We start from the raw sequence: 21352 nt of genomic DNA, 5'->3' as shown, positions 1-21352 counted from the left end.
AAAGAGGCGAGGAACGCAAGAGAGGGAAGTTTGGTATGCGCCTCGTTATGTTTGTCTGGAGGTAGTGAGCCATGAGTAACACGCGGAGGAGGGAGGAAAACAGAACAAACTGCACCGAGAAAGAGGCAACGGGAAACGCACGAACGTAGACGTAGAAAGATAGCGCGGAGCGGGTAGTATTAAATGAGTAGTATTAAAACTGATCGCGAGCCGTTCGTTCCAGAAAGTCGACACGCTTTCATCGCGCTTTCTCGCGCTGGAAAGAAATTAATTGACGTTAATGCGCGCCCGCGATCCATTCGTCGTCATTCTGTTCACACAGGAGCGCCTGCCGGTAAATCGAGGGGAAAAAGAAGGGGTGGACGAAACGAAACGGACGGCGCACGTGGTCAGTCATGCGTGACTTCACATAACCGAAAGAAAGCTACGCGATGAAACGCGTTGATATGCAGCATCACGCATGATTATTTGCTCTTTCTTTATATCCCGCCGCTTCTATCGACGCGGCCGTGTTTACAGTGGATCGTTCGTGGGTTTTCGCTGCGGCGAACACGCTTTTTTTTGCGCCATCTACTTGAACTCCGATATATTGAAGAGTGGTTTGTGCCACACGCTTTCAATACCGATTTAAACCCGATCGCTGTAGCATGCCGATAACACGTGTGCGCTATGCGAAAAAAAAGAGAAGAAGGTTCCGGCTGCCAGCGCTGTCAATTTTAATTGGCTCCGGTGAGCCATGGTAGGGCCTTTATTCACCGGATCAGTGATATGCAAATGCGATTTAATGACGCGATATCCTATGCGTACCGACGCCTGTTGATGAGGCCGATGCGACGCTCAAGCTATACCGTCGACTCTACATCGATTTTATTATACCACCGTGTTGTGCCCTAAAAGCTTTAAACTAAATCAAAAGTTTCGCGAACTACTTTATAAAGTTGCGTGTGCCCGATTATATTATTACTTTATGTTAATTTTTACAAGATAATAGATACAGATAATGTTATTAATACTCATCTGTTATAAGTCTGTTGCGCAATTTTGACTAAGTATTTAAAATGTACCGTGCCAGATTTTTCGACGGAGTCTAGATAGCCGTAAACACTTGCAATGTATTCAAAAAGTAGAACGAATTATATCCGATTTCAAATTAGTAGATTCGGAAACGCGATATTTGTAGTGCACTAATTTTGTCCGGGACATATGGAACTTTGCATATATATGTTATCGTAAATACAACGATAGTTTGACTATGATTGCGCGAGATGTTCATCAAACTTTTGCAGTGGGTAAGATGAAGGAAGCACTCATTGTAAAATCTGTAGTAATAAATGTCCGATGTCATCCTTGTACTACTTCGATTTGGCCGTTGTCTATCTCTCTTTCTCTCTCCTCTGGCTTTCTCCCTCCCCCCTGTTCACCCTTCTTCTCATTTTCTCTTCATCCAACCTCCGCGCTGTCTGTTTCTTTTCCCCTAATTATCCCTTATCTATATCTCGGTCCATTTGGTTCGCAATGACGTTATCTCGCCTGCTCGGACTGAGTAGAGACGCCTCCTAATCTTATTACTCAAAGTGTCGGCCGGGGAACGAAGGAGGTTGCAATGGCAGTTTCCCTTCATACTGCGCGTATACCTTTTGGTCTACCTCTCTCGGTAACCTCCTTCACGTCTCGCTCTTCTGTCATCTCTCTTCCTTCTATTCTCACTTCCGTTCGCTATCTTCCTTCCTTTCTCTCTTTCTCTCTCTCCCTCCCTCTCTTTCTCTCTTTGCTCCTCCGCCCTCTTTCTCTCACCAAAGGATACTGACATTGAGGGATTAAACCATTGGCAATCCGACTCTAATTACGAGTAACGGATTAGTACGTGTGCACCGGCAAAGTGCCGGGCAAACGAGGAAACTTTTGCGGACGGCTACGTATGTATAGGAAGCTGCAAACATTCGTTCCCCGTGCCATGTACCGCTTTGAGAGTTCATAAGGTTCGCCGGTACTTGATCCTGCATCCATTACTCGGAGTTCTCTCGCAATCGTCCATTATCGAGCGTTATTGTTGCGTAAAAATACAAATAATACTATGCACGTATTTTCATAGAAAGATTTTCATAGAAAAAACACTAAATTTTTGTTCATCCAGGTATTAAATATATATGTTTATAAAAAGTAAATAAATGAAATACAACTACTTGTACAGCTTATATATTAATTTAATTGGCTCCATAAAAAACAATAATATTAAAAAATAAATAATATATTATCGATTCAGTAAGTAGCGCTTTAATAATATAATTGTATGAATAAATTTACGTGCAAACGTATAGACAGATAAAAAAGTACAAACACGGATCATTGCCGTATCCAGAGAATATTGTTTCAAAGGACGGAGGCAAATTCCTAGTGATTGCAGCCGCCTGGAATGGAACGGTTACTACGCCATTGTCCGGACACACCGGCGGCCCCGCGCTACTTTTCACTACTTGCGACGACGACAGCGCGACAACGAAGCCGAACATTTTTGACTAATGGTCCGTGAGCGAGAGTATTTGCCGCTATTATCGTAACACCGGGACACATTGGAGTACAATTTCACCGACTCTCCGTGTCTACGCGAATTCTTACGATACCTCTCTCCCCCCGTCCCCCCTTCAAGATCCTTGATCGCCTGTCCAGCGCCCGGAATCGTTCCACCGTATCGAAGATAAGGATCCTCGAACGAGCGATCCCGAGTCGATTCGACCCTTAAAATCTCGACCTTCGAGTGAATCGACGACGAAGAGTCTCATACGCTATCGTTCCAAGTGCTCGCGACACTTTCTTACGTCCCTCCGGCAGAGAGTCCGGGCAGGCCGCCATGAAACTTTACGACCTAAAAGTATACGACTAAACGAAAGGCCTCATGTACGAAATTTCACATTAAACTCATCTCCGCGTTCCATGTTGTAATACTTCCAAGGAGATTCTTGGATGATCAATGTTTATTGTCAATGTACACCGATATTGAACGTTTATTGAATTATTAAATATTTTATGACAACCATTAAGAAAATACGTGATTTGTGCGTTTTCGTAGATTTGAGATTGCGCTAAAACACATCTTTATTTCACATGTGCTGACGCGCGAACATCATGTACGCCGCAGTATATTCAATTTTCTTTTTTTACGTTAAGCTTCCGAATTTATTCGTAAAATGTTAAGCCCGACTCCGTTTGCATGGGAAAGAGGGACTAACTCCGCTGCAGGGAGTCAAAATTTTTCGAGAACGTGCGGTTTGGCCGAAAATAAATCGTGCCATAAAATCATTTCAGCGTAGACATTACGGCATGAAGTAAACTCGTTCCGCATGATGTATGGCCGACGTAACGACTTTGAGCGAGAATTGCGAGCAAGGGTTTATCGCGCAGGTTTGCGGCTGGATAGCCGCCATTAACCCTTGCGCCATCCTGCCGTGCAACTACCGAAAAAAAAAGATGTGGCACTTTAACAAACGCTATTTCGATATATGAAACATTCCGAATAACAATTTTTCATTTTATCCCGTGTATGCGCGCGCTCTAATGTGTTTTAAAATTAATCAAACTAAAACTATTATTAAATAATCTCTCCATAATTAATAATCTTTGACCGATGACAAAATATTGTTTTGTCATCCACGATGAGAAAACTCATACGCTCGACATGTTATTCATTATCCGCGCGAAGATGCATATCCATTACAGAAGATAACATGATGGATGGACGTGCATGCAACCAGCAACCAGTGAGAGAGAACGAGATTTCGGAAAGAATGATCCATCATTTACGAATGCCTCTGATTCGCATTCGCATGTTATCGCGTCAACTATCTCGATATGTCGCGCTTGAAAACCGTAATCACGTGAAATTTCAGCTCGTATCCACGGGCGTAGATCATATACAATGTCACCGATCGTATTTCCGACATTACGGACTTATATGGATAGATATAAATGCCAGGAGAGACGAGTGTCGATCAGCACCAGATTTAAGCACCCGCTTGTCTGATCGCTCGATCGTACCTCAAAGAAATTGAGTTTTTCGTAAGCTGTGAATGACGGGTCATTTTCATTGCTGGATACTCTCTCTCTCTCTCTCTCTGTCTCACCTTCTCTCGGCAAGATCATCCGCTGTTCTCCCTAAGGCCAATGTGAAATGCCAGAATTCAACCTTACCTAAGCTCTCAAACAGCCCTTGCGATCTTGCGAGGGGTGCGATTCACCGAGGGTGATTTCATGGATTGACGCGTCGGTCTAATCGCTTAGAGTTTAAGAAAGGCAATTTCGGCGCACTACTGGCGATGAGCCTCGGAATTGGTGTACGGATCGAGGATATATGTGAAACAGATGAAGCGAAAAAGACCGTTCGCGAGACGAGATGCGGCGACGGGAAATACAGTCGTATAAGTTGTCGAAGCAATCGGGGTATACGATTGATCTGCAGAAAATGGAAGCAGCGCTCTTTTGGAGAAAGATATTTTCTCATCAAAGGGAAGTCGTTTCACATGTAAAATAAGAATCCGCAAGACTACACCGTACACGTTTGCGTCAATATATTGATGCATATTGAGTTTCGTAATTTTTTACTTCAACGGTAAAATATCCAGTACGAAATTCTATTGCAAAATATTCGTTGCGTTGCTATGTTGCGTTATGGTTTGCATTTGTCCATTCTGTTGTGAGAAAGTGGAAGGAATAATAAACTCGTGAAAAATTCGTAAATAGGTCTGCTGTAAAGCTGGGAGCTGGCAGCGAATGCGAAACGTCGTATAATATTTAGATAGTATTTTTACGCAGAGCATAAACGCATATTTAAAAACATGCATCGCTTATTTGCGTCAACCGTTTTACATACTTCGCAAGACGGGGCTTGCGTTTGTCGAATCTCCATTGGGAGCGACCGGATCGGTATCTTTCAATTAATGTTTGTTCAACATCCGATATTTAATATGGAAATTCTTCGATACTTTGCCGAGTAACGAGGAGTACACTCTAGGTCGACTAAAATTTCTGGACTCTCATAGAACGCCTGCTGAAAGCTACCGTTATCGATTTTATCTATTGGGTATTTCTCGACAGGTACTCAACCCCCTCGGCGCACCCCCTCCGGCCTCTTACGCCACCGTCTGCTCTCCTTTTCAACCTAGGTCCCATCCTCTAAGCCGCATTGTTGTTTCGGAACAGCGGCACGGTATTTGCTCTCCATTTTCCGTCGTATTTACATTTAATTTATACTCAACTGCGTTCTTTCTTTGTTATTTCAACATAGTGGAAAACACTTAGATTATCGATATGAAAGAAGTATTCACGAAAATGCATTTCCCCAATTCGATTCGGGAAATATTTAGATTAAACCGCAAAATAAATTTATCTCGCTTCTATCATTTACAACCCGTCTTGTCCCGTCATTACAGAATGTTCCCGCTCCCAAGTATTCGATGTCGTTGACTAACCGTCATCATGACGGATACTTTCCTGGAGGATGATAGAGTTTTGAAATGGCAGGGATTAGATTTTTCACTTTTTATCAAGCCGCCGTTCGCGGATCGATATGCACTTTAATGAACTCAAAGTGTAACCTCTCCGCGTGGAGCTACAGAACAGCTCCGGTGCGCCATTCTCGGTTGGTTTTAGAGCCGGCAGCACCGGTAGTGGTAGTTCCCGTCAAACTGCTTCTACGGCTAATATTTACATTTATTAACTCTCTCGTCGTAAATGAAATTTTCAGATAACTTTTAGGATATAGCCTGAGGGTTATAATGCTATCCAACCGACCGCCCACGGTCGTTCCGATGTGCTCAACGGCGGGGTTTGCGCGTTCACTGTCTCCCACCTCTTGTCCCTTTTTCTGTTGCTCTCGTTGCATTGTCAGAAGCAGATTAGCCAATAACTACTCCCAGGGTATACCTCCTCTATAGGTTTAAAAGATGGTACTGCCTCTGATTGAAAGTTGCGCAATCCTCTCTATCCATTTCCGCTTCTTCATCCGGCTTTTTCTGCATCTCTACGTGCGCCTCTCTGAGATCTTTAGGGATAGAATCCATCAATTTAGATTGATGCACCGTTGACAGAATACACCGGGCGAGACAATTCCGATAACGTCTTTGTAACGTAAACAAGCAAGTGTCTCCAAAAGGAATAAATGTTGTTGTGTAATTGCAAAAAGCATTTTGCAAAATACACATTTCGACGATTAACGAAAAATATAAGGCTACAAAGGTTATGGTTCGTTCAGGCATATAATCGCTACAAAATGTAGAACACAATGCACGAATGGGAAAATGACTGTTAATTGTTTCGTTGCATAACTGTTGCATATTACATAACGTTACGTATCCGCCCGTGGCTATGCGCCACGTCAAAGCCACGATACACATTGTTCTCATATGCATCGTTTTAGACAAGCTGCCCTGAAATGTTGCCAAAATTTCACGTCCTGTCATACTTTTCATGATTCTAACGAGTGTGGAAATTTGTGTTTCGACATGCAATTCACGCGACGTGCACAAGTTTCGAGTTTGGGATTGGAAATTTCGCTACGTGCCTCCTTTGACTTCGTCAAAAATTGTGTATATATGCCTGAAAAGTTGGAATCGAATAAACGTAAGCACGTTGATTGGTCTAACAAACTCGTTAACGAGGAAAACATTCCTGTCGGTATTCGCGTTCTGATACTCTTGATTACTCGGGAAAGCGGATTCTTTTTACTTTTCTGACTGGATGGTTTTGCGCCTGCGGGTCATCGAGCTGGATAATGAAACATGCAAATGGAAATGAGGCAGTGCTGTGTCAGATAATATTATGACTGTCCACAAGAGGAAGAGCGAACGCTCGGTCATTTCAGCGTACAGACTTTCAACGATGCTTTTACCATCAGCGTTGAAATTCTCACACTGTACTTTATTATTGCAGCTTTCGAGGCGGATCTTAACATCCAAGCCCATCATTCGTGAAAAATAATACTTGATCGTTATAATCGGCAATTTGTAGGAAAAACGGACGCAATTTTGTTTTTAGTAAAACGGAATTTAGTAGTCGAGTTGTTAACGCGTTGCTTTGGACATTCGATTAATCTGTTTCATTGTGTATCAAAATTTATTTATCTCAACATTTATTTTCTATTGCAGTTATTTCCATCGACAAAAAGGGTCTTACTTCTATCTAGATCAATATTGAGATGTATTACAATTTAAGGGATAAAGTATTCCTACTGATAAAATAAAAATAAAATAAAAAAAATAAAAATAAAAAATATACACATACGCATTAGAAGAATAATCGAACTTAAAAAAATAATTTAAGCTCTTGAAAGATTTAGAATCTGAATCGCGCACATACTCGTAGATGGTGAAATCTGAACCATTATGCCATTTCCACATATTGCCCTGCGGAATTTGTACAACTTACCGGTGCATTCGGAGCAAGAGCAAATTCGCAAGATCTTCCCGGAAAAACGGGCGCGGATATTCTACGACATGTGATGTGTATGTGAAGCAACAAACCGCGACAGGGCGCATCTAGAAGCATTCGCCGCAAACTATTTTGCAAGAGGGTAATAGAGAAGGATTCAATATTTCCTTGCAGGCATCGCGAGATGATATCGCCATGGTTACGGCTTCAGTCATGCGGATTGCTTTCCTCCTTCTTTATGTTTTCGTTGTTTGACGTCGTTTCCCTTGGCGGGCTTCTCATTCAATCCTCGAGCTCGCTCGCGCAATACTGTTCGCGATGCGTATTATTTTACAAATTTTCTCTTTATTCCGGACGCCGTTGTTGAACGCGCGCCGTCGCCGCGCAACATTCCGTCCACGTAAAACATAAAACTCAACGCTCCACTTGCGGGAGCGTAAGAACAGATTGATACGGAAGTAATACACGTCCGAAAATTCATGCAGAAAGACGCCGCGCGGTAGTTTGTAAACTGAATTTGGCGCAGCTCGCTCGACGCGGACACACGCGGAATATTTGCATGCATACTGATATATATATATATATCTAGCGTTTCCGGGGAACTCAAATGTTGTAAACAGTTTACATGAATTGTCATGCGTTACAACGTCAATATACGATAAATACAATTATATTGGATAACTTCGGATATCATGTTCTCCCAATGCATTATATAATATCGTCACGTAAATGTGCAATGTAATTTAGAATTCAGCAACTTCTCATGTGGCTAATATTATTGTTGCTAATTATGAGAGCTATTATGAAAATATTGTTGCGGTTTAAAACGTTCTTGAAACAAAAATTTAAAATTCGCTAATGCCTAGTAGGTCTGCAAAATTTTTAATTTCTACTGTATACACATGCATGAGCGAGAATTACGGATTAAACGGAGCCCTTCTGGGCCTTGACAGTTGACAAGTTATTCTTTCTAATTATGAGGACTCTCTCTTAAAGAATGCTCCAGTACTTGCATTTTTAGCATAAAACGGATAAGTGCTAGAAATTTATACATATGCACATACAAAAATTTTTGATGTTTTGATATGCTTGACATGTCTAAATTTTGTCTTTTTAAAAAAAATAGTTAATTGACTGTTAATGATTTTTAATGTATTTTTTTTAACTGCGCTGATTAAATCTTAGAGAAAATACATTAAGAAAACAATATTAAATGTTACCATTTTTATTAAATTAAAAAAAAATTAAAAGTTTTGCATTATAAGCTTAAGATAATACGATATTTATAACATGGTTAACTAGAAACTTTTTTAGTTTATTATATATATATACATTAATATACACAATATCTAAAATAATTTTATTCCAATCTTTTTCATCCATGAGATATAAACACTATCAAGAAACTTAAATAAAAGTTTTATATATTAAAAAGTCAATTTTAATTATATTTAATTATAGCTTTATCTTATTTCTTTCTCTTTTATTTTATTTTTAATATTTATTTAAATAATAAACTTGAAAGTTTAATTAATTGTGCAATGTACTAGTACTAGATACTAAACTAGTAAAATAATATCATCATATTTTCATATATCATCATTTCAATACAGTATATTTTCATGATGTTTTCAATCGTATTTCTAGAAAATCTTACATGTATAAACTTCGTATCGCGTACCTCATATATATATGTAATGAACTGTATAACGTTAACGAATATTAATATTCCAGAGTTAAATATTTACAATAATGTGTCCTATCCCGTTTATTTCAGGATAATGGATTTATAAAATATTTCGTTTAATTATAATATCCTTATTTTATTTAATTAAAATTTTTACTAATCTATTATCTCAAAATTATATAAAATCAAAAAATTCACTTACCGATATAATGCACAGCAGTAGTTGTAGCATACAACGTTGATCTGTAAAGTACAAATGTATCCAAATTATAAAGCGCGTGGTATCCAAAAAATTATTATGCATAATTAAATTAAATTCTCCTTTAAACCGATATTTTATTAAAAAATACATGAATTCCGGAAGAAATTTGTTTTAAATACATTTTTATAATTTTTATATAAATAATTTGAATAATTACAAATTGTAAACAGCACTGAAATATATTATATGCATTTATATGGAAGTATTAATTAATATAAACGTTTTAAATATTTCAAAATAAGATTTAGAAAATTTTATATGCAATGTTATTACACGATGGTATGAAATGAATCACTACCGCGGAAATAAACGAGCGATTAATCTTAGAAGTAACAAAAGTAAATTAAATTATAAATTGTGCTCACCTCACGGTTGCTCCGCCGTCGCCCAATGCCTTTCCAGGTCTCTCCTCCTCTTTTTGTTGATTCTTTAAGCTTTTATAATATTCACACGACTTATACTGGCACTCACACTGACACTTACACACGAAGACGCGATTAATTACAATCGCACACATTAATCGCACGGAAAGATCGTGTTCAATACTTTTTAGTATTTGTTGCAAAATACGATGGCGACAAATATTAAAAAGTATCAAATACGTTCTTTCCGTACGATTAACGTGTGCGATCGTAATTAATCGCATCTTCGTGTATGAGTGTCAGTGTGAGTGCCAATGTAAGTCGTGTGAGTATCATGAAGGATCAACAAAGAGAGGAGGAGGAGGAGGAGGAGGAGGAGGAGGAGGCTTGGAAAAGTATCGAGCGACGAAAGAGTAACCGTGAGATGAGCACAATTTATAATTTAATTTACTCTTGTTACTTTTGAGATTAATTGTTCGTTTGTCCCCGCGGTAATAATTTATTTTACACACTATCTCGTGTAATAGAATATATATATATATATATCAAAACAAATTTTTGTCCGAAATTTATGTTATTTTTTTATTAAATATCTGTTTAGAGAAATATAAAATTTAATTATGCGTAATAATTTTTTTCTGAAATAGTAATTGTTTTGACATTGCTTTATAATTTGGATATATTTGTATTTTACAGATTAATGTTGTACACTAAAACCGTTCCTGCGTATCATATCGGTGAATAAAAATTATTTTTTATTTTATACGTGTATAATCTAATAATAATGGATTTATGTAAAAATTTCAAGTTAAATATAATAGGGGAATATAATATTATAAATAAATGTAATATCTCATAAATCCATTATTCTGAAATAAATTGGTTAGAATAAATCTATATAAATCATTAATCTTGAAATCTGTGTAATTATTTTTCGATATTATGTATTTAAAGGTATATTCATAAAAAGCCTATAAGCAGATATACAAAGATCATATATAAAAGAAAAGTAGAAAATATATATATATAGTGTTTATTTACATTCAATATTCGACGTTATATTTAAAACTTAAACCATATATTTTGTATGTAGACAATTATTTCTTAAAAATATAATTTTTTAAAGTATTAATCTCATTGCTTAATTAGTTACAAAATATTTGTATAATGATAGTAAAGTAATTTAAAAAATAATCAATATGCATGTGTTATTGAGCAAAATACAGATTTTATGTGTATATCTGTATTAAAAATTTGAGAATTAATAAACACAGTTCAAGGAAAGAAATGTTAAGAATACGATTAAATATTAACATTTTCATTATAACAATTAAATAAATAAATCATTTTTCTAAAAAGAGAAAAAAAATTTTATGCTCGCGTCAAGCATATAAAAGTATTAAAAATTTTTGTCTACGTGGACATGTGCATGATTATAAATTCTTAACACTCGTCCGCACATTTTGTATCAAAATAAAAGTATTAGGGGGCACTTTTTAATATTACTTTTTTTCATAATGGAAAACAATAATTTGCCAAGTCCAGGTAGAACTTTATCTAGCCTGAAATTTTCGCTACTGTGCGCGTATACAATGATTAAAAATTCCTATTGCTCGTTCCTGTGTTTACATATACCAAAATGTAAATTCTGTGACATATTTAAGATTCTCCACAATAAAAAAGAGATAATTTGTCATGTCATGTGTCAGGACTAAAGGAGTTTTCTTTAACCCGAAATATTCATTAAACATGCGCGTTTAAAAAAGTACTCTTGAAATTTGGTGATTATTTTCTTTGCGTTTTATGAAAAAAATATTTATATTTAAGCTGCAAATATAAAGTTATATAATGTTTATATAAAAGGCAATGATTAAATATGTATATATATATCATAAGAAATATCAAAGGTAAAAGAAATAATAGAATAGATGTATATAAATACATAAACACATGACATAAATACTCAACTAGCTTTTTTTTCTTGTTCATTTATCTCAAGTTTATACTTTTATTATTATTTTAATATTTTACATGTGTATGTAGCTACTTTTACTTACTAAGTATTAACAAATTTGAAGTTCTTATTTCAAAAACGCTGCAAACTTCAACGAGGTATTAGGAAATTTGTATGCCGTTACTATTAACACGCGTGTATATTGATAATTTTAGCGCGTCACAAACAAGTTTCCGTTTGCTTCTCGCGAAATATTCCTCTTAATTACAGTCTCTCTGTTGTTTCTGGTTATTTATGTCAGGAAGACTGTTTCTCTCTTAGTTTCTTACTCACGTTTTGTTTGCAGCGTTCCGCACTAGCTTGCTTTTGTTTAATGGTCCTCCCATCATATTCCTCGCTACTGAATCCGTGTTATTATCTCTCAACGAGCTAGCATACCGGCTAGGGCTCGCCGTTCACTTAAGCTTACTGTATTCATTATTAATGCCGGTACGATATTTCTATCGTGACGCCCTGATAACGCAACATCTTAATGCATTTTACATTACGTATGGTGTATTATACTTTGATTCTCACACCTGGCTCCTATCAAGATTGCAGCTAAAGGTCGATATTCGGCACAAAGGAGAAGTTTGAAAGCGATAGGATTTCGTGGATAATATTGCAGCTACATTGAAGGGCCAATAACATTGTGCACATCTAGAGGAATACGTTGTAGTGATATGGTGATATGACCATAGAGATCATGTAAGGGGTTCACTGTATCACGTGACGCTCGTATTTCATGACCGACGTAATATTGATTTTATCTTCGGCACCGGACTATTCGTGTTAGACTATGTTCCGGGGACGATACGACCGTTTAATAGCGCTCGACATCGCAACAAATGGTCAAGGTTACAGTGTGAACGAAAACAGATAACTTCCGATTGACCGAGGTTATCGTATTAATATTGATTTATTAGTATAATAAATCTGTCCCTAAGTATTAATTTCGTTTCAATCGTGATTTCTCGTAATGTTTACATCGGATAAGATTGTGTGCAAAATAATAAGAGAAGAATGTATCTTTAATCGTGAAAAGCTAAATTTAGCATTAAATTACCTTGAGGTAAAATGCGCTCATCTCACTAATATTAAGTTGCCTTTTGACGCTATCCAATCGTCAATAAATAGCCGAAGAAAGTTGAATACGCGTACCGACGTAACAGAAAGCCCTTTGAACGCGGAAAAGGTTCAAGATAGACGAAAGGGAAAAATAAGGTAGTTTGCTCGATTATACTCTTCTTCGCTTCGGGAACTAGCGCGAGAGGTTTATTACGAACTCTCGTTTCACTCTTCTTTCTTCTGTCTCTCTTTCTCTTTTTCTCTCTCTCTCTCTCTCTCTCTTCCTCTTTTCTATCTTCGATCCTTTACTTTCTCGTTTGCACCCTCTTTCCCAGCTTTCACGTTGTGTACTTCAACGATGTCTAACGCACGCTATGAACAAAGCTCCGCTTTCGGGAACTCGTCATAACGCTGCAAGTCGATTTACGAGAGATCCTGAGGATATGAAAGCGCATATATCTCTGTCCTGTAATGTGTCTTCTTATCGAGATGGTGATGCTCGTCTCTATAAACCATACGATTGCGTACGGTATATCGATCTGAATTTTTTTGCTCTAGCAGGAATAGAAAATTTAGCGGAAAATTTTCTCATTACGGTCTCTATGTCAGAACGGAACGTTCTGCACTTTATCACTTTGCTCGAGATCTTTCGGAGTAACGATTCCATCGGTTTACGCGCAGATTCGCGAAGCCCAAAAAAGCTGGTGGGCACACTTCCAAGAAAAGAAACTGACGCTCTCGCATGGCGAGCTCGAACTCTTTCGCGAAAGTAGTTTCGACTTTCGACAGTCACATAACTCGAGTCTTCTCTAATGTAGAAAATAGATAAAGGACGAGCAAAAGAGGTAACCAAACTTTAATAAACTATACGTATGTATATATGTATGTATGTATCTTATACATACATACATATCTATATATATATATGATGTATAGAGCTCCTCCTCACTTCCCCTTTCCTTTCTTTTTTCGAGTACTTTTTGTTCTTCTATCCTTCCCGTCTCAGTCCTTCGCCAGTATAGCGATGTCTACACGAGCGGTAAATTAGTTTATCCTACTTGCTCCGGTAGCTCCTACCGGTATTGTTCGGCAAACAGTAATTCATTACATTCTATGACTCTACGAGACGTGAATGCATCCCTTTCGATAACTTCGGGACCCTCCAGTAGCGTCTTCGAGTAAAGTCCCCTTGTACCACCACGCTACTCGAAAGGCTTGACGCTGCTGTATACGGCCGAGCCTCGTGAGAACTTTGTCGTGGAGCTCGAAATATTCCGCCGACGATATGGCATCGCAATCATGACCCGCTTCTACGTAAATTATTCCGGCGCACCGAGAAAGACGATGCATATTTCGAGGATAAATGGAGAAGCATCTTCGCATCTGTCCTTGAATAGCAAGCAAAGAATCGCTCTACTATCGTTTCGTTTCCTCGCTATTCAAATTTATTATTTATCAACTAATTACAACTGTATACACGTGTGAGCATAGCAAATCTATAGATATTTTCTAAGTATCATAAGAGAGGAATGATATGTACACAAATGCATTAATTTATATTCAATGTATTCACAATGTGCATTGTAAGCGTCTAGCGCCTCCAGCACAAACCGCGATCCACAATATTTTTCTATTCTTAATACTCCACTCTGCTAAAACGCTAAAGAAGGAGGAGTAAGGCCTATAGAAAGAGACGCTTGATGCACGCTGAGTGCAGGCGCACGGAATGCCATTTCTCCACTTGTGTATAGCGCGTAATGTAAATGACACATATTGCCCGAGGGAAAATTGTGGAAACAGCCGTCTAGGTACGAACAGAGGAACGAAGAAAGAGGGAGGAAACGCTGATAGCGGTCGGATGGCGAAAGCAAAGAGAATAATAACGATGAGAAGATGAAAGTAAAGAAGTAAAGGAAAGGATGGAGAGAGACTATCCTGAAATAGGTATTCATCGCCCTTGCAGTAATTGGATCGCTCGCGGTTCTTCCTCTACCTCTGATAAAGATTTATTATTCAAATCAAATGTTTTGAGAAAGCTTCTTATATTTGTCGAGATCGTCGCATGACGAACGCTTCAGTGGCTGCCAATCCTTTCTTCCGAAAGCCTCACACTCCGTGCTCCTCGAGTGGTCGTGAATTTAATGAAGGGTAACCGGGACGATCGCAAAAATGGAATAGTAATGCGTAAAGGTCAACGTTGAACTCGGTCGCTAAAGGTTTTACTAATGGCCCAGTAAATCTGTGTTTCCAACAGCGCCTTTAAAATACGACGAATATAATAAAATTTCGAAAATGCATCGCTACTTCTCGCCAGTCGCGGCTTTTAATCTACAAAAACGAAAAAAAATTTCCTACACATCGAACAGGACGATCACGCGCAACAAACAACCTGACAAACTTCATTTCGTCTTGGCGCGCACGGTCGTGGCGTGCGTGCGCGCGTGTGTATCAGCACTTTCCCAAAATAAAATGAAATTTGCAGTTGATGGTAATTCAATAACGAAACCATTACTCCGCTGCATAGTGCGCACATGGCCATACGCAGAAAGAGAAGAGTAAATGCGATAGAGAAGGAGAGAAAGGGTGGCCGTGCAAATGAAGAGGTAGAAGGGGGAGGAGAAGGTAGCGCGCGGCGCGGCGCGACGCGACGCGGGAGAAAGAGACGGACGGAGACTGTGCGGGCGGTATAAAGCCAGCTAGGGAAAGGGTGAGAGATAGGACGAACCAGGGAAATGCGTTATCGTCTGCAGCCAGCTGACAAATCGAAGGTAATAGGGCCGAGCGGAATTCTGCCTGGCAGTACGACCGAGAGCAGTGCATCTGGTAAATACGCGGCTACATATGTACATATGTACTAGAACCGCGTACGTGACACGCTCACTCCGATATATGTACTCGCACCCACTGTCATTATGTGCATCGCGCATGGATGTGACGCGGGGGTGTGTATGTGCGCCAGGGAGGCCCGGCCGCGTCGCGGCGTGGTAACCCTGGGTAACGTGACGAGAACCGAGTTACAGTTCGTGACGTGGGGCCAAAAAACGCGCGAGGACTTTTCGCGCTCGACGCCTTTAATTAACACACTTCCAGCTTCTTTCACCGTACCCGCCATTGTAATCCCGAGTTCGTTCGAGATCCGACGCGTTTTTGTTTCAGCCTGTCATCCACAAGGCTGCAGCAGGGCTACTGTTCATGATTGCTTTTCTCCGCGCGATACATGCAAAATCATCGAAATAATAGCAAAGAGATTGATCTTTACAACGTAAAACAGAAATGAGATATTAACTCTTTCCTTTCTATCCTGCACCATAAAATTATGAATACAAACGCAGATCTATGCGATTCTTACTGTTGATACGTCATTTATATTACAATCTGCAACGTGTTGCATGTAAAGCGTAAATTGTGATGCAATGTGTTGGAATATTAATGTCACGTTAAAACATAGTGAGATAGATTTCCACCCTCTTGATAATGTTGCAGAAAGACCATTTTCCCCTGGGAACAAATAAAGATTTAAGTATCTGTAAGTCCGCGGGAGAAAACTTTACGAATATTCAAGAGGAAACGAATGCCGTAAAATTTACAGACAGACGAGAAGGTTTCAGGGACGAGACCCCCACCATAGAATAGATTCCTTTTATACCTTCTTCTGCGAGCAAACAAAGATTTACATGAGAACGAAGACAGGGCATTTTCTTCTTCCAATATGGCACTGTTTCGAACACGATAAACGTGCGCTGGAAACAGCGAAAGAGGATATTACTATCCATAACGAAAGCATGAAAATTCCTCACGCGTTTCTGTATTATAAGCAAAATATTCTTTTTCTGTTTTTAAATTGCTTAAGAAGATAAATATTAGACAATAAATTGCATTTATTAAAACTTACGTAATTTAAATTCATTTTATTAAAAACATTAAAAAATATATAGTGCGATCACATACGTATTTAAAATCGCGTTAACAATGACATATTACTATCAAAAATATTATATTAAATACAAATGTAAAATTTGAATATATTTAATACGGAAAACAGAAACAAAATTGTAGATAGAGTTCCTCCCTTTCGCTTTACATCAATCAATTTGCACAAATCTGCACAACAATCTATTGTGTGTTATGATTTCATTAATTTCGCATACTCAGCGTATCTAAAGAACTTGTGAATAGCTAATAGATTAATTTATAAAACCAATCATAAATTTCAAACAGACAAAAACGAGAAAATCGAGTAGTAAGGTAAATTTCAATATCATCTAGGGTTTTCATACATTTGTTTCGTCTGGTCATTCGAATCGCAACGTTGAGTTCAATTGTATTATTGCGGGCATTGTGGTAGGTTCAAGGATCGAGAGATCGAAGCGTTCGCTTCCTTCCACCCTCGTAATAAGTCTAACATACTCGTAAGAGATAAGAAGAGAAAGTCGCGGGATCGTCTCTCCAGTTCCACCCCTAGCCGCAGCCGGTAGCAGGGTAACGCGGCACATAGCGGCGAATAACTGTTGCCTGTACGAGCGCGGCGACGCGGCATCGTGCCAGAAATCCGCACTCCGGCACGACCCACGACCCCCGCATTTTCCAACCCGGGTTCTGGTATAGGCCGCGGTACTAGGCCGACGCAGGCCATCGCCAATGAGTGCATGTCTGGGGCGGAGCATGGCCGTGTTGGAGCAGACGCGATTTCGACTTGTTACGTGCCACCGAGTAAAAGAGACGACGGGGCACTACTCGCGAAAAACTTTGGTCCGGTTAACGAAACCGTTTTCTTGGCCCGCGCTCTCTTTTGTTCCTCTATCGCTATTTTCCCTTCGGAGCGCGAGCTTCGTTTCCCTCGTGCCAATTAGTCGGGTTTCGGTCGTCCGCGAAGCGAAGCGTGTAAACAATTGGCGAAATCCGTTTGTTGTCGTAAATTCGCAATTACAAGAAGAAATGACTGGTTCATTACAGCGCCATATATTTTGTCTGAATAGTCGATAATATTTGAACAAAATTATATAACGTGCAATTAGATGTTGTAGTCACGTGTCAATTGAAAAGAGATCGGCTTCTCTTTTATTGAGACACGTGTTTTGGATCGAGCATTCATATTGTCCCCTTTGTCTGCTCCTAAAAGACAAGTAGCACCGAGCGCGGAAGTGCATTCGTTGTCGTCGTCGTCGTCGTCGTCGTCGTCGTCGTCGTCGTCGTCGTCGTCGTCGTCGTCGACATCATCGTCGGTGGCGGCAGCGGCGTCGGCGGCTACAGACGTGACCTACTTGCGCTATTGACCTGTTGGCGACGCCTGATAGGCGAAGGGTTGAAAGAGGGAGGACCAGGGGATGGAAGCAGGGGTGGGTAGAGTCCAGGTGAAGGAAGTGGTGGAAGTCATCGCGGGGAAAGGATGGATTGAACGGACGGTGAGGAGGGTCGAGGGAGGACGAGATGCACTTGACGCATCAGAACGCGAAGAGAGTGAGGGACTGCCGCATGCGGTCCCAGCGCGCGCAGCCTACCACCCGCCCTAACCACCCTTTCCTGTATATACGTATCCTGTACTCAGGGAGGCATCAGGATTTCGCATGTTGCGCTTTCAAAGGTTTCCCGCGCTTCCTCTCCCCTCCCCTCCTCCCCCTCCAGCTTGAGAACAAGTAGTTGGCTTCTTTCTCCTGCGACAGGAACAGGATGAAAGTGCGACGTTCAATGTCGTCACTCTCATGTCGATCGCTGCAACCGATAGCCAATCAAATGCATGCTTACGTTAGAAGAACTCTACATTCATCTAATTTAAGCGGAAGACGCGTAATGTTTCCTAGAATGTTTTTGATGCAATCAATTGAATGCAAAAAGCATTGTGTGTGTTTAAAGCTGCGTTTATTATTTTATCTTATTCTCGAGAAAATAATACAATAGCTTCTCCAAAATTTCTAAGATCGTAAATAAATTTTAGTCGTCATCCTATCTCATCCATTCTGTAAAATGAAGATTCCATTGTTCAACCGTATAGTACGAGAGTCAATGTTGGTTATCTCAAACTACTATCATTCGCAAGTGGCGCTAACATGCAATTACGATAAATTAATTTTACTCGACGTCTCTAAATATACTGTACAAAGTAATTAAATCTTCCTGCGGTACGTTATAACACATTGTAGAAAATCTGTACAATGTTATGAAAGCACGTTTCAGAAATATGTGAAGGAAAATAAGAGAAAAAGGAAGAGAGGGAAAGAAAGAGAGAGAGAGAGAGAGAGAGACTTAGATAGTAAAGAATCTCAACGCGCTTTATACGACATATATCCTATCGTAAACATCAAGTTTAATGAAAGCGGCATAAGTTACTATCTAATGTACTGTCTAGCACTTGATATAGGTATAAGGAAAAATGATATTCGTGTCAAAAACTATTTTCTCTACGATATTCCAGAAAAATTATCAGAACATAAAATATAATTGAAGACAAATACAAGAAATGTGTATAACATCATTGCTTTCAATAATTTTATTATCATGAAAAAAATGACAAAAAAATAAGGCGGCAGCATTTAAAATCCTTGTAAAAAAGCAGCTAATAATTTAATGTCTGTCGGGGGATCAGAGGAAGGTATCGCCTCCTCGAAGGAAATACTTCAGAAAAATCTTACATCACATCAGTTTCCAGAACGTGCCAAGACACATCAGCTCCGTGGGATTTCGACGGTGAGTCACTTCCTTAACGTTGGACAAATGTGCCGAGACGTGCGAAGAAGAAAGTGGTAGAGAGAGCTGATCCGGAGACCTGGTACGGAAGGGTAGTCACATCGGTCGGGCGACGGAGGCAGAGGGGGAGGGGAAGCGAGGAAAGAGGACGCCGGAAGGTGAAGGTGGTCGATCGGCGAGGGGACAAGCGGGAACAGGATCTTCGGGAACAGGAGAGTCAGCGGGGACGGGCGAGGAGTGCAGGACTTCTCAATGGAGTGAGGGATAAAAAGCAAATACGTTTCACTCACTCGCGTTTTCCGTTAGCAAATTCAATCTCGTCGGGAGTCCCTTTAACATTGTGCCCGTAATAGGGAGGATGAAGAGGGACTAAAGGAGAGGTTGAGGAGTGAGGAGTGAGCCGGCGATAGTAGCTGTGGAGGGGAGAAGGGGGGAGGTGGATGGGCGAAGGGAGAGGAGGAGGGGGTGCAGGGGGTACAGGGGGCAGGTGTCGCCTGTATAACGACTTTATCACACCCTCTGAGATCCTCCTTCCGTCCTCAACCTTTTCCACCTTCCTAACCCAGCACACCGCTCACACCTCAGCGGCGACTATTATCGACTTTGACTGAACCCGGAGTCGGTTCACCTTTAAGCTAGCCGACTGAAGCCGTCCGGGGTTTGTTTGAGCGGATAATGCAATATCCATCCTTTAGCTCGAAGGGCCAATAAAAGTGGCGGAGCATGGCACAACTGTTGGGAAATCTAAGAATTTTTAACGGCAAAAGAGTTGGGTCGCGCTGCAATCGTAATAGCGGACGATTTGTTCAATCCGATTCGCTGATTTCAGTTTGGAAAATTTAATAGTCATGAATACCTATTGAATAATACTAGTTATTACATGGGCATTAATAATAATTGTGGTATTAATGTTAATAATGTAATGAATTTAATTAAATCCTGATGTGTGTGTGCATAAATTCGTTTCCATTGTTGTGTATATAATTATTATTTAGTATTATAAACATTGCAAAAGAGGGATGATATATCTCAACGCAGAGATACTTTCAATCGTAAATTAGATACAAATTTATAAAATTTATTTGTAACAAAAAAAATTGCTTACATCACAATGGATTAACCAGAATCTGGAAAAAGCGAATGGGAAAAGCAAAAGCGCAAAATTCCGGTTGGCCAGACAGAGGCGCTCCGGGCTCGTTAAAACTTGCCTTATTAACATTTTCATGCGCGGATGCCTCACGGAATGTTGAGAAGTTTATTTAAGTAGGCGGGCGAAGATTGTGCCGACCTGAATCTTAGGGCTCATTTTAGAGGACGAATTTTCCACGCACGGCGAATTTCACACGTAATAAAACTACATTTTTTGCTCTAGAGAGATATCATTACAGAATTGTGTTTTATTAACAAAACACATTAAGTAATCAACCTTCAGCATCGTTCTCTTAATGCAGTTTCCACATTCCATTTATTATGATAATAACAAGAATAAGGAGAAGATGAAAATCTCTAGTATAGCTCGGTTTGTTATTTTTTAAGCAAATTTTCGGCAAAATAATCGCGGAAAAGATTATCAATAAAACAAAAGATGGCTGAAAAAATCTAATAATGTGTTAAAAACCACTTATTGGGTTTCATCAAAATAATGCTCTAAAGTATTTCAAACTTCGACGAGCAACGTCTCTCAATAGCAGTGGTTAACGATTCAACGTGGACATTAACACGAACATTTGGTGGACAAACGCGACCCGACTCTAGCATGTTAAACAAGTACATCCATTAATCAGAAGCGAGTCACAAGTAACTTGACCCATGCGACGGTAGTGCCATAGGGCGAGCTTCCGACAGTGAAGACTGAAACCGTCGTGTTCCCCATCTTTCCC

At 39.6% G+C, this 21352-nt stretch overlaps 1 protein-coding gene across 4 annotated transcripts in view; it reads right to left on the bottom strand.

The window, feature by feature from the left end:
* Positions 1–21352, bottom strand: part of LOC115234611 (CUGBP Elav-like family member 4) — a 714297-nt gene that overhangs the window by 327390 nt on the left and 365555 nt on the right. The window lies entirely within an intron of this gene.

This window comes from Formica exsecta, unplaced genomic scaffold, assembly GCF_003651465.1.
Source record: "Formica exsecta isolate Colony F162 unplaced genomic scaffold, ASM365146v1 scaffold201, whole genome shotgun sequence".
In the NCBI taxonomy this organism is placed as follows: Eukaryota; Metazoa; Arthropoda; class Insecta; order Hymenoptera; family Formicidae; genus Formica; species Formica exsecta.
Note: the sequence above shows the minus strand (reverse complement) of the source record. Positions and strands in the feature narration are given on the sequence as shown.